General features: G+C 42.7%; 2 protein-coding genes across 4 annotated transcripts in view; both read left to right on the top strand.

Annotated features, from left to right (window-relative positions):
* Window positions 1–12,830, top strand: part of SOCS2 (suppressor of cytokine signaling 2) — a 105,401-nt gene that overhangs the window by 37,514 nt on the left and 55,057 nt on the right. The window lies entirely within an intron of this gene.
* LOC308243895 (peptidyl-prolyl cis-trans isomerase A-like) overlaps window positions 1–12,830 on the top strand; it is a 52,141-nt gene that overhangs the window by 37,514 nt on the left and 1,797 nt on the right. The window contains exon 1 of one of the 3 annotated variants that reach the window (XM_080659753.1): window positions 627–911. The exons of the other annotated variants lie outside the window; for them this stretch is intronic. The gene's annotated coding sequence lies outside the window, so the exon portion shown is untranslated. Of the gene's footprint in view, window positions 1–626; window positions 912–12,830 lie in introns of those variants that run through there. 3 annotated transcript variants of the gene reach the window in all.

Genomic DNA, 12,830 nt, shown 5'->3' with positions numbered 1-12,830 from the left:
TTGTCCTTAGGCAGGCAATTCCAGTAACAGGCAGATTATCTTATCAGTAAGGATTTACATGATTATTTGGTGTGGAAGTTGCTTCAGCTACCATTGTCTCAATTAGATAGGGAGTGGTTGGCTCTGACCTTTCAGAGCTTCAAGGTTGACCAGCCTTCCGGGTTCCTTGTCCACACCTTTCTAATTAGTGAGACAATAATCGGTTTCTGGCAGTTCATGGAGATGAAGGGAAAACCTGCCAGGGAACTCAGTGATAGCAGGTGGCTGTGTGATCTAGCATTCATGGTGGACATTACCAAGTACCTCTCAGAGCTGAATGTCAAGCTGCAGGTCCCAACCAGCTTCTCAGCTCCCTGCTTTCAAACGTGAAGTCATTTGAAGCTAAATTAAGGCTGTGGAAAGTGCAACTCGAAAGGAGTAACTTGGTGCATTCCCCACTCTGGAAGGACAAAAGCCTTAATTTTGAGTGAATGTGTGAAACTAACTGAGGCATTTAAGGAAAGATTCAAGGATGTGAAAAGTAAACAAATGGGATTGAACATCTTTGCTACATTGTTCAATGTGGAACCAATAATGCCTAATAACCTACAACACGAAATCATTCAGCTACAAAGCAATGATGAGCCGAAAGCTAGGTACAACAACCTTCCACTGCTTGAGTTCCATAAACATTACATAAGCAATGATGAATTTCCCACTCTGAAAAGACATGCACTGAAATATGCATCTGTGTTCCGAACACCTTACTGCTGCGAGCCATTCTTTTTAAAACTTATTATCGCAAAGAGACTACTGCGCCCCAGACTGACCGAAGCAAACCTGGAAAAGCAGTGGCAAGTAGTATCATCATCAATACCAGCTAACATCACATGCCTTACCAAAGAGAAGCCATTCCAGCCATCATAATAGGGGTGAGTTAATTAAATGTTTGACTAAATAAAGCAGGCTAATTTGATAATTTTGTATGGCATGGGAATGATGTTATACATATCCAAATGGCCCTTGACAGAAAACAGGTTCCCCACCCCTGGTCTAGATGGACCAGTTCCAAAAAAAAAAAGAGAATCCCACACAATGCTGCAGGCAGACCTTCATCTCTCAGTACATTAATGGAAACCACCCACCCTTAGGATCTCATCTGAGGTCAACAGGCCCCTGGGAATTCAGAGTCAGGCTTCAGGTTGCAATTAACCGCTGAATCTGTGCCTCCAGAACACTTTTCTGTAGAGAAGTCTTAGATGGAGCCTGCAGGGCCAGAGTATAAAAAAATGAAATAGGTCAGGTGGGAGAACCCGGCCACACTTGCCTATTAAATATGCTTCACTTCCGCAGAGAAATAACTTCTTTCCATTTGTCTTGAAATATGCAGTCTTTTGGGTCTATCTTTTATTTCCTCACTCCTTGTAGAGACTTCCCCGCCTAGGAAAAACAACAATGCAGGGGTGTCAGCCATGGCAAGTAGTGGTCAGTGTTGGGGAGACCACAGAGGATGGTGAGGGCTGTGGTGACTGCACCTTCCCAAGCGGCAGCCACCACTCTGCTGCAGCTGATCACAGCCTTGAGGGATGGGACCCGGTGTTGAGAGATCTTAGGATCTCAATCTTCAGATTTTTAGAATCCCGGCATACTAACCAAAGCACTCTGGGGTGGGGGTGGGGGGTCTCATTTAACCCATAGGCAGGTGGTTTGTGAGCTCTGGTCTACAGATTTTACCAGAATTTCTGAGAGATCTGTGACTTAACATTAACAACCACTGTCCTAGAATATGATTTCCCTCAAAGTCTGAGGGAGGAAAGACCAAGGGCATGGCCATCTCCCAGGTTCCTGGGTCCCAAAAGTCTAGGGGAAAGCCATCTGCCTGGCTCCTCCCCCAACCCTAACCCAGAGCATAGAAGCCAGTGGCATAGGCTCCTCCTCCTCCTCCTTTGTCCACTGGTGAATGTCCTCCATGATGGGGATGGAGCAAGAAGGACATTGTAAAAGGGAACTGGTACTGAGAAGCACCAGAGGAAAAGTAAGTGATTCTCATTAAATACAAGGTATCTCTCTTCTTTGTCTTCTCAATTCTCCATTCCATTTCCTTCCCCTGGGTCCCTCCACATCCAACCCACTACACCCCATGAGAGTGTCTTTGATTGCAAGGCACAGAAATCCAAATCAAACCTGGCTGGGAAAAAATAAGCTAATTGTCTGCCATATCTGAGAAGCCCAAGGGTAGAACAGCTTCAGTCATGTTGGATTCAAGTGCTCAGGAATTACCCCTCCCCCACGTCACTAGAACTTCTACTCTTTTCTCTTGCCTTCATTCTTTTTTTTTTTTAATTATAGTTTACATTCAATATTATTATTATTATTTTTTAATTTCTTTATTGATTAAGGTATTACATATGTGTCCTTATTCCCCCATTACCCCCCACCTCCCATTCATGCCCCCATCCCCCTGTTGTCTGTGTCCATAGATTAGGCTTACATGCATGCATATAAGTCCTTTGGTTGATCTCTCCCCCTTACCCCCACCCTCCCCTACCTTCCCTGAGGTTTGACATTCTGATTGATGTTTCTCTGTCTCTGGATCTATTTTTGTTCATCAGTTTATGTTGTTCATTATATTCCACAAATGAGTGAGATCATGTGATATTTATCTTTCTCTGCCTGGCTTATTTCACTTAGTATAATGCTCTCCAGCTCTATCCATGTTGTTGCAAATGGTAAGAACTCCTTTTTTACCACAGGGTAGTATTCCATTGTGTAGATATACCACAGTTTTTTAATCCACTCATCTGCTGATGGGCACTTAGGCTGTTTCCAAATCTTAGCTATGTTGAATTGTGCTGCTATAAACATAGGGGTGCATATATTCTTTCTGATTCGTGTTTCTAGTTTCTTGGGATATATTCCTAGAAGTGGGATCACTGGGTCAAATGGGAGTTCCATTTTTAGTTTTTTGAGGAAACTCCATACTGTTCTCCACAGTGGCTGCACCAGTCTGCATTCCCACCAGCAGTGGACGAGGGTTCCTATTTCTCCGCATCCTCGCCAGCACTTGTCATTTGTTGATTTGTTGACAAATAGCCATTCTGACAGGTGTGAGATGGTACCACATTGTGGTTTTGATTTGCATCTCTCTGATGATTAGTGACTTTGAGCAGGTTTTCATATGTCTCTTGGCCTTCCTTCTGTCTTCTTTCAAAAGGTGTCTATTTAGATCAGTTGACCATTTTTTGATTGGGTTGTTTATCTTCTTTTTGTTAAACTGCATGAGTTCCCTGTAAATGTTGGAGATTAAACCCTTATCGTTGATATCATTGGCAAATATGTTCTCCCATGCAGTGGGCTTTCTTGTTGTTTTATTGATGGTCTCCTTTGCTGTGCAAAAGCTTTTTATTTTGATGTAGTCCCATTTGTTTTTTCTCTTTAGTTTCCATTGCCCTAGGAGCAGTATCAGTGAAGTAATTGCGTCAGCATATGTCAGAGATTTTTCTGCCTGTGGATTCCTCCAGTATTTTTATGGTTTCCTGTCTTATGTTTAAGTCCTTTATCCATTTTGAGTTTATTTTTGTGTATGGTGTAAGTTGGTGGTCTAGTTTCATTTTTTTGCATGGATCTGTCCAATTTTCCCAACACCATTTATTGAAGAGACTGTCTTGACTCCATTGTATGTTCATGCCTCCTTTGTCAAATATTAATTGAGCGTAGTGATTTGGGTTGATTTCTGGGTTCTCTATTCTTTTTTTTTTTTTTAATATATTTTATTGATTTTTTTACAGAGAGGAAGAGAGAGGGATAGAAAGTTAGAAACATCGATGAGAGAGAGACATCGATTAGCTGCCTCCTGCACGCCCCCTACTGGGGATGTGCCCGCAACCCAGGTACATGCCCTTGACCGGAATCGAACCTGGGACCCTTGAGTCTGCAGGCCGACGCTCTATCCACTGAGCCAAACCGGTTAGGGCTGGGTTCTCTATTCTATTCCACTGATCTATATGTCTGTTCTTGTGCCAGTACCAGGCAGTTTTGAGAACAGTGGCTTTGTAATACAGCTTGAAATCTGGTATTGAGATCCTACCTTCTTTGTTCTTCTTTCTCAGGATTGCTGAGGCTATTCGGGGTCTTTTTTTATTCCAGATGAATTTTTGGAGAGTTCTTTCTAGGTCTGTGAAATATGCCGTTGGTATTTTATTGGGGAGTGCATTGAATCTATAGATTTCTTTGGGTAGTATGGACATTTTAATGATGTTGATTCTCCCAATCCATGAACATGGTATGTTCTTCCATCTGTTTACGTCTTCCTCTATCTCTTTTTTCAGTGTCCTGTAGTTTTCCGCATATAGGTCTTTTACCTCCTTAGTTAAGTTTATTCCTAGGTATCTTAATTTTTTTGGTGCGATGGTAAATGGGATTGCTTTTTTAGTCTCTCTTTCTGTAAGTTCACTATTGGTGTATAGAAATGCCATAGATTTCTTGGCGTTAATTGTGTATCCTGCTGCCTTGCCAAATTCATTCATTAAGTCTATTAGTTTTTTGATGGAGTCTTTCGGGTTTTTTATGTATAATATCATGTCATCTGCAAATAAGGACAGCTTTACTTCTTCTTTTCCAATTTGGATGCCTTTTATTTCTTCTTCTTGTCTAATTGCAATGGCTAATACTTCCAGTACTATGTCAAACAGGAGTGGTGAGAGTGGGCATCCCTGTCTTGTTCCTGTTCTTAGGGGAAATGGTTTTAGTTTTTGCCCATTGAGTATGATGTTAGCTGTGGGTTTATCATATATAGCTTTTATTATGTTGAGGTATGATCCTTCTATTCCCACCTTGTAGAGAGTTTTTATCAAGAAAGGGTGTGGGATTTTATCAAATGCTTTTTCTGCATCAATTGATACGACTATGTGATTTTTATGTCTCAATTTGTTTATGTGATGTATCACGTTTATTGATTTGCGGATATTGTACCATCCTTGCATTCCTGGGATAAATCCTACTTGGTCATGGTGTATGATCTTTCTGATGTATTGCAGGATCCAATTTGCTAGAATTATGTTGAGGATTTTGGCATCTATGTTCATGAGGGATATTGGCCTATAATTCTCTTTCATTGTGTTGTCTTTATCTGGTTTTGGTATTAGGGTGATGCTGGCTTCATAGAAGGAGCTTGGAAGTGTTCCTTCCTCTTGAATTTTTTGGAATAGTCTGAGGAGGATAGGTTTCAGTTCTTCCTTGAATGTTTGGTAAAACTCTCCTGTGAAGCTGTCTGTCCCCGGGCTTTTGTTTGATGGAAGCTTTTTGATGACTGCTTCAATTTCTTCCATAGTTACTGGCATATTGAGCTGTTTAGATTCTTCCTGATTGAGTTTTGGAAGGTTATATTTTTCTAGGAATATGTCCGTTTCCTCCAGTTTGTTGGAATAGAGTTGTCCATAGTATTTTTTAAACAATCCTTTGTATTTCGGTGGGGTTTGTTTTTATTTCACCTCTTTCATTTCTGATTTTGTTTATTTGGGTCCTCTCTCTTTGCTTCTTGGTGAGCCTGGCTAGAGGTTCATCAATCTTGTTTATCCTTTCAAATAACCAGCTCTTGGTTTTGTTGATCTTTTGTATTGTTTCTTTGGTCTCTATGTCATTTATCTCCGCTCTTATCTTTATTATTTCCTTCCTTCTGCTTACACTGGGCTTTTCTTGTTGCTCTTTTTCTAACTCTTTGAGTTGTAGGGTTAGGTAATTTATTACCATTGTTTCTTTTTTTTTTGCAGTAGGCTTGTAGAGCTATGAACTTCCCTCTCAAGACTGCTTTCGCTGTGTCCCATAGGTTTTGGATTGTAGTTTTTTCATTGTCATTTGTTGCCATGATGTTTTTTATTTCTTCCTTGATCTCTCTGGTAACACAGTCATTGTTTAATAGCTTGCTGTTTAGTCTCCATGTGTTTGATTTTTTTGGATTGTTTTTATTGTAGTTGATTTCCAGTTTTATGCCACTGTGATCTGAGATGATGCTTGATATGATTTCTATCTTCTTGAATTTGAAGAGACTTTGCCTATGTCCCAACATATGGTCTATCTTTGAAAATGACCCATGTGCACTTGAGAAGAATGTATATTCTGTGGCTTTGGGGTGAAATATTCTGAAGATGTCAATTAATTCCATCTGGTCTAGTGAGTCATTTAGGATTGATGTTTCTTTGCTGATTTTTTGTTTAGAGGATTTGTCCAATGGTGATAGTGGGGTATTAAAGTCTCCTACTATGATTGTATTGCTGTCAATCTCTCCTTTGATATCCTCCAGAAGGTTTTTTTTTTTATGTATTTGGGTGCTGCTGTATTGGGTGCATATATGTTTACCAGAGTTATTCTTGTTGGGTTGCTCCCTTTAGTATTATGAAATGGCCTTCCTTATCTCTTGTTACATCCTTCACGTTGAGATCGAATTTGTCAGATTTAAGTATTGCTACCCCAGCTTTTTTTTCATTTCCATTTGCCTGAAAAACCTTTTTCCATCCCTTCACCCTCAGTCTGTGTGCGTCTGTTTTTCTGAGGTGAGTTTCTTGTAGACAGCAGATATATGGGTTTTGTTTTCTTATCCAATCCGTTACCCTATGTCTTTTGATTGGGGCATTTAATCCATTTACATTTAAAGTTATTATTGATAGGTACTTATTTGTCCCTATTTTTATTCTTTACCCCTGTGTTCCTTCTTCGCTTCCTATTTCTTTTTTATTTTTTACAGCAGACGCTTTAGCATTTCTTGCATTGCTGGTTTGGTGGTAATAAATTCCCTTAGTCCTTTTTTGTCTGTGAAGCTCCTGATTTCCCCTTCAATTTTGATTGATAGCCTTGCTGGGTACAGTATTCTTGGATTCAGACCCTTCCTTTGCATGACTTTATATATTTCATTCCATTCCCTTCTGGCCTGATGAGTTTCTGTTGAGAAATCATTTGCTCGTCTGATGGGGGTTCCTTTGTATGTAACTTTCTGTCTCTCTCTGGCCGCTTTTAAGATTCTTACTTTGTCGTTGGTGTTTACCAATTTAATTATAATGTGCCTTGGTGTTGGTCTTTTGGGTTTCATTTTGCTTGGGAATCTGTGAGTTTCTTGGATTTGTGTGGGGTTTTTATTCCCTGTATCAGGGAAGTTTTCTGTCATTATTTCTTCAAACAGGTTTTCTATTCCTTGCTCAGTTTCCTCTTCTTCTGGAACCCCTATTATGCGGATGTTGTTTTGTTTTGTGTTGTCCCAAATTTCCTTTAGACTCTCCTCCTGCTTTTAAATTTTTTTTCTAGAAGCTGCTCTGCTTGGGTATTTTTTCCTACCCTGTCTTCTAGCTCACTGATGCGGTCCTCTGCTTCTTCTAGTCTACTCTTGATGCTTTCTATTGAGTCCTTTACAGCAGCGATGTCATTTTTCATTTCTCCTTGGTTCTTCTTCATTTCCTCTTGGTTCTTACTTATATTTCGAATTTGTCTTCCATTCTTTTCAGCCACCTTATGACCATTTCTCTGAATTCTTTCTCTGGCAGGTTGATTGCCTCCATTTCATTTACTTCCTTTTCTGGTGATGCCTGCTTTTCTTTCATATGCAGGCTGTGTCTTTGTCTCCCCATGGTCTCTCTTCTCTGGATGTCTGGTTATGTAGTTCTCTCTCTCCTGCGTTGATTTAAAGGCACAAAATACAACACAACCAGGTACAACACAGAAGGCACTGAACAGAAATGTATTCCCGATATTAATAACCCCAAATAAAGGTGACCATCAGAGAAAGGCCAATTAGGGGATAGGAGAGAAAGAGGAGGAGAAAAAAAAAAAGAACAGAGTGCCAAAATGAAATTGGGAAAAGGAAAAGAAAGTATGAAAGAAAAGAAAGAGAATAAGAAAGAAAAAGGGAACAAACTATATATATAAGGAGAATACTCCATAGAACAGCCACTAATCCCAGCAAATGCCAGCAACAAGTACCTGGAGATGAATACAAACTACAAACAACAACTAATATCAAGAGAGGCGAGGGAAAAACAGATGCAAAAAACAAACAAAAACAAAGCAAACAAATAAACAAAACAAAAAAAAGAATAAGCAAAACAATCTCATAAACAAGCATAAAAATCGATATAATCAACATTCAAGCAAACAACAACAAAAGGGCAGAGAAAAAAAAATTTTTGGATAGTGAAGACAGAGATGAGAGCGGTGTGTATGAATATGGAGCAGGGGATTGGAAATTAGATATATAAGTAGGGTGAAATTTTAACAGGGGGTAAAAAGAAAGGATAGGGAAAATCTAAAGCAGGAAAAGGGTAAGAGAAACAGGACACCAAAAGGGAAAAAGTTAGGCAGAGAGTGATGGCAGAAAGGTAGAGTTGAGATAGAGTAGAATGATTGTAAGGGAAAGATGAAAATAGAATGTAGAACACTAATCTCAAAGTCAAATAAAGAGAAAATAAAATGACACTTTTTTTAAAAAAGGTAAAATAGTAGTAGTAATAACACTGATTGAAAGTAAAAATGTAATAACTAAAAAGGTAAAATTAAGTGAGGAAAAAAGAAAAAAATTAGTTTCTTAAGTAAAAGGTGAAAAATAAAAAAAATGAAAAAAAATAAAAAATAAAAAAAATAGAAATAAAAAGTGCAGTAGTGAAGGTCATTCACTTCTTCTATTGTTCTGTTTGGCACACCTGTTTCCCAGTCAGGACAGTATTACAGTTCCCTGCGTTCCACTGCTCCTCAGTGTTGTAAGCCAGTCCTGATTTTTAAGCAGGCAGTGTGTCTTACTTTTTGTAGTCCTTTATTTGTGACTAGAGGCCTGGTGCACGAAATTTGTGCATGGGGGTTGTGTCCCTCAGCCCAGCCTGCACCCTCTCCAATCTGGGACCCCTCAAGGGATGTTTGACTGCCCGTTTAGGCCCAATACCGGTGGGATCGGGCCTAAACGGGCAGTCAGACATCCCTCTCACAATCCAGGACTGCTGGCTCCCAACTGCTCGCCTGCCTGCCTTCCTGATTGCCCCTAACTGCTTCTGTCTGCCAGCCTGATCACCCCCTAACCACTCCCCTGCCAGCCTGATTGATGCCTAACTGCTCCCCTGCCAGCCTGTTTTTCCCTAACTGCCCTCCCCTGCAGGCCTGGTCCCCCCCAACTGCTCTCCCCTGTAGGCCTGGGTCCCCCCCAACTGCCCTCCCCTGCAGGCCTGGTCCCCCCCACCCCAACTGCTCTCCCCTGCAGGCCTGGGTCCCTTCCAACTGCCTTTCCCTGCAGGCCTGGTTGCCCCCAACTTCCCTCCTCTGCCAGCTTGGTCACCCCTAACTGCCCTCCCCTGCAGGCTTGATTGTCCCCTTGCAGGCCTGGTCCCTCCCAACTGCCCTCCCCTGCTGGCCTGATTGCCCACAACTGCCCTCCCCTGCTGGCCATCTTGTGGTGGCCATCTTGTGTCCACATGGGGGCAGGATCTTTGACCACATGGGGGCAGCCATCTTATGTGTTGGAGTGATGGTCAATCTGCATATTACTCTTTTATTAGATAGGATAGAGGCCTGGTGCACGGGCGGGGGCCGGCTGGTTTGCCTTGAAGGGTGTCCCAGATCAGGGTGGAGTTTCCCTTGGGGTGTGGGGTGGCCTGGGCGAGGGGCCTGTGGTGGTTTGTAGGCCGGCCACGCCCCCTGGCCACCCAAGCGGAGGCCCTGGTATCTGGGGTTTATTTATCTTCTACAATTGAAACTTTGTAGCCTGGAGCGGAACCAAGCCTTCTGCTTGCTCTGTGGCAGCAGCCATTTCTGTTGGGATTTATGTATCTTCTATAATTGAAACTTTGTAGCCTTAAGCGAGGCCTGGGCCAGCCAGGGTGTGCGGAAAGCTTGGCTTCCTCCATCACCAAGGGCAACCCTAGCCTCCTGCTCTTTCCAGCTCCCTGGCTGCCGCCATTTCTATTTGGGTTTATGTATCTTCTATCATGAAACTTTGTAGCCTTGAGTGGAGGCCTAGGCCGGCAAGGGCAGGCGGAAAGCTTGGCTTCCTCCATTGCCGGGGAAACCCAAGCCTCCCTCCTGCTCTCTGTGGCCGTAGCCATCTTGGTTGGGTTTATTTGCATATTCCCTCCTGATTGGCTTGTGGGTGTGGTGGAGTGATGGTTAATTTGCATATTACTCTTTTATTAGATAGGATTACACAAGAGTCAATTTGTGATTCAGCCCCTGGGTGGCAGTGTTTCTGGATTGACCTCCAGGTCTATAGGTCCTCTCTAGCCTGTGCTTAGATCCTACTTTCCCTGTGGCAGTCAATACCGGTTTGTGGGAGTGGGCTGCCCCAGAGCTGGTTCTCCGACGGTCACTCCCCGCTCTGATCCCCAGGTTCCAGAAAAACAACTTTCCCCTGCAGTCTCCTAGGGTGTCCCCAACTGGGTGATCCTATGTATCGGGCTCAGTAATCAGAAGCAAGGATTCAAAGAGGAAAAAGCGCAAGTGTGCGAACTCCGGTTCTGCGCCCAAGTCTGCGCCATCCCGTTTTCCCCCTTGTGTCCAAGCAGCCAGCACTCTCCCAAAATTTTTAGGCTGTCCTGCGTCAGATCAAAATGAGTTGCTTTTTAGAGATCCCCTCTGTTAGCAGCTCTGAGGACCCCCTTCCACATTCACGGATCACGCCAGCCCCAACAGCCACGGATTTTTCTAGGTGCAGACTTCCCCGGTCCTCCAGCTCCTGCAGTGCACGCGTTTCTCTATCCTGCCGGGACCAGAAACCTCACCTTATCCCAGGTGAAATCTGACCTTTCCGTTGTGGAGTGTAGAGCTCCTCTGAATCCGCGTGTTTGCGCCAATTGGGGACTGGTGCTCTGGGGTTTGCAGTTGTAGATTTTCAGGCTTCGGATAACATCCACTTTCCCCTTCAAGATGGCACGGTCTCCGCGTCCGAGCCGGTGGCTCCGGGAGGGCACCCAGCAGCAGTGAGGGCTGCCCAGTCAGGGTACCCCTGTCCTGCAGTCCCCACCTTCTCCTGGAGTAAAGCTGTCCCTTAACTCTCCAACAGAAACTCCCCATGCGACCCTCAGCTGTTCCTTCTATCTGCTCTGGGACAAGGCTCGGGACACGTTTGTCTATTCTGCCGCCATTTTTTTCCCTCTTGCCTTCATTCTTTGACAGGCATTCTCCAACTGGTAGAAGAGTTGGTTGCATGATCATTACTACTCATTGTCTCAGAAGGGAAGGGATTGCTTCTCTTGCAGTGCATACATCAAACCCTAAAAATTTTTCTTGGGCTTTGATACTGGACAGACCCCTGTGTCCAGGGGCATGGGGTCTTCTTTTTGGCTAATCTGGATCACATGCTCCCCAGAAGAGTAGGTCCTAGAATCACTGGGAGGCTGAAAATGGTATGCATGTGTGTGTAAGTGTGTGTTTGTGTGTGTGTGTGTGTGTGTGTGTGTGTGTGTGTGTGTGTGTGTGTGTAGTGGTGGTAATGATGAAATGGCAAAATCTAAAAGGAAGTGATGATGCCCAGCCAGTATGGCTCAGTGGTTGAGTATCAGTCTGTGAACCAGGGGGTCACAGTTTGATTCCCTGTCAGGGCATATGCCTGGGTTGTGGGCTTAATCCCCAGGAGGGGGCATGCAGGAGGCAGCTGATCAATGATTCTCTCTCATCATTGATGTTTCTCTCTCTCTCTCCCTTCCTGTAAAATTTATTCATTTTTTAAAATATTTTTTTATTGATTTCAGAGAGGAAGGGAGAAGTAGACATAGAAACATCAATGATGAGAGAGAATCATTGATTGGCTGCCTCTTGCACTCCCCCTACTGGGGATCGAGCCCACAACCCAGGCATGTGGCCCTGACTGGAATCAAACCCGGGACCCTTCAGGCCACAGTGCGATGCTCTATCCACTGAGCCAAACCAGCCAGGCCCCTCCTCTAAAATTTAAATAAATAAATAAATAAATAAATAAATAAATAAATAAATAAATGGAAGTGATGGTGGTCACTTAAAAGCATACCTTCTCCCCACAAGTGCTTCAGACACAACAGTCAAGGATCATCTTATAGCTCCCCCATCCTCAAAACAAAAACTAAAAAACTCTTTCTGCAACTTGGCAGAAGCTGTGTGGAGCACTTGTCAATTGCAGTATTAGAACATCTGCATTGCAAAACCAAGAATGTCCAGTTCGGGTTTGGCACATAGAGGGGATTTTTAAGGCTTGGCAATTTCTCAGTGCAGGCAACAGAAGAAACTCTCCAGTGTTGTGAAAATCCCTCCCCCTTCCCTCATGCATAATGAGTTCACCATAGCAGCATGCACCTCCTACCCCACTGAACAGAACAGATGTTTCTGAACATCTAGAAACAAATGAAATCACTTTGTAACCCTACAAATTTAGACCTGAAAACGAGCTCCAGGGAATGAACTACAAGAGGTTCTCAGGCAGTCTCAGGAGGGTGACTGTTGAGCTTCATATAGACAAGTACACGATTATCGTATTTACAGGGAGAAAAAAAAAATCCAAACTCATTGAGAGTAAAATGATGATAGTTGAAATAACAGTTCATCTTTATTATTTGCTGAGTACCAAAGCATTTCTCATAGATTATCTCATTTAATTTTCACAACAACAGTATAAAGGTAATTTTCATTATTATCTCTGAAAGAGGCTAATTTGTCAAAGATCAATATGTAGCAAGCAGTGGCAGAGTAAGGATTTATGCCCAGGCAGTTTAACGTTAAAGTTATGCTGCTAAAACATCCATCCATTCATTCAACAATTATGTGGATTGCCTACCAAATGCTGGGAACTATTCAAGGTGCTAAGATGCATCTGTGAACAATGCAAAGGTAAATACATGTCCTCATGAAGTTTACATTCT

The sequence above is a fragment of the Plecotus auritus genome (genome assembly GCF_963455305.1).
Source record: "Plecotus auritus genome assembly, chromosome: 3".
Lineage (NCBI taxonomy): Eukaryota > Metazoa > Chordata > Mammalia > Chiroptera > Vespertilionidae > Plecotus > Plecotus auritus.
Note: the sequence above shows the minus strand (reverse complement) of the source record. Positions and strands in the feature narration are given on the sequence as shown.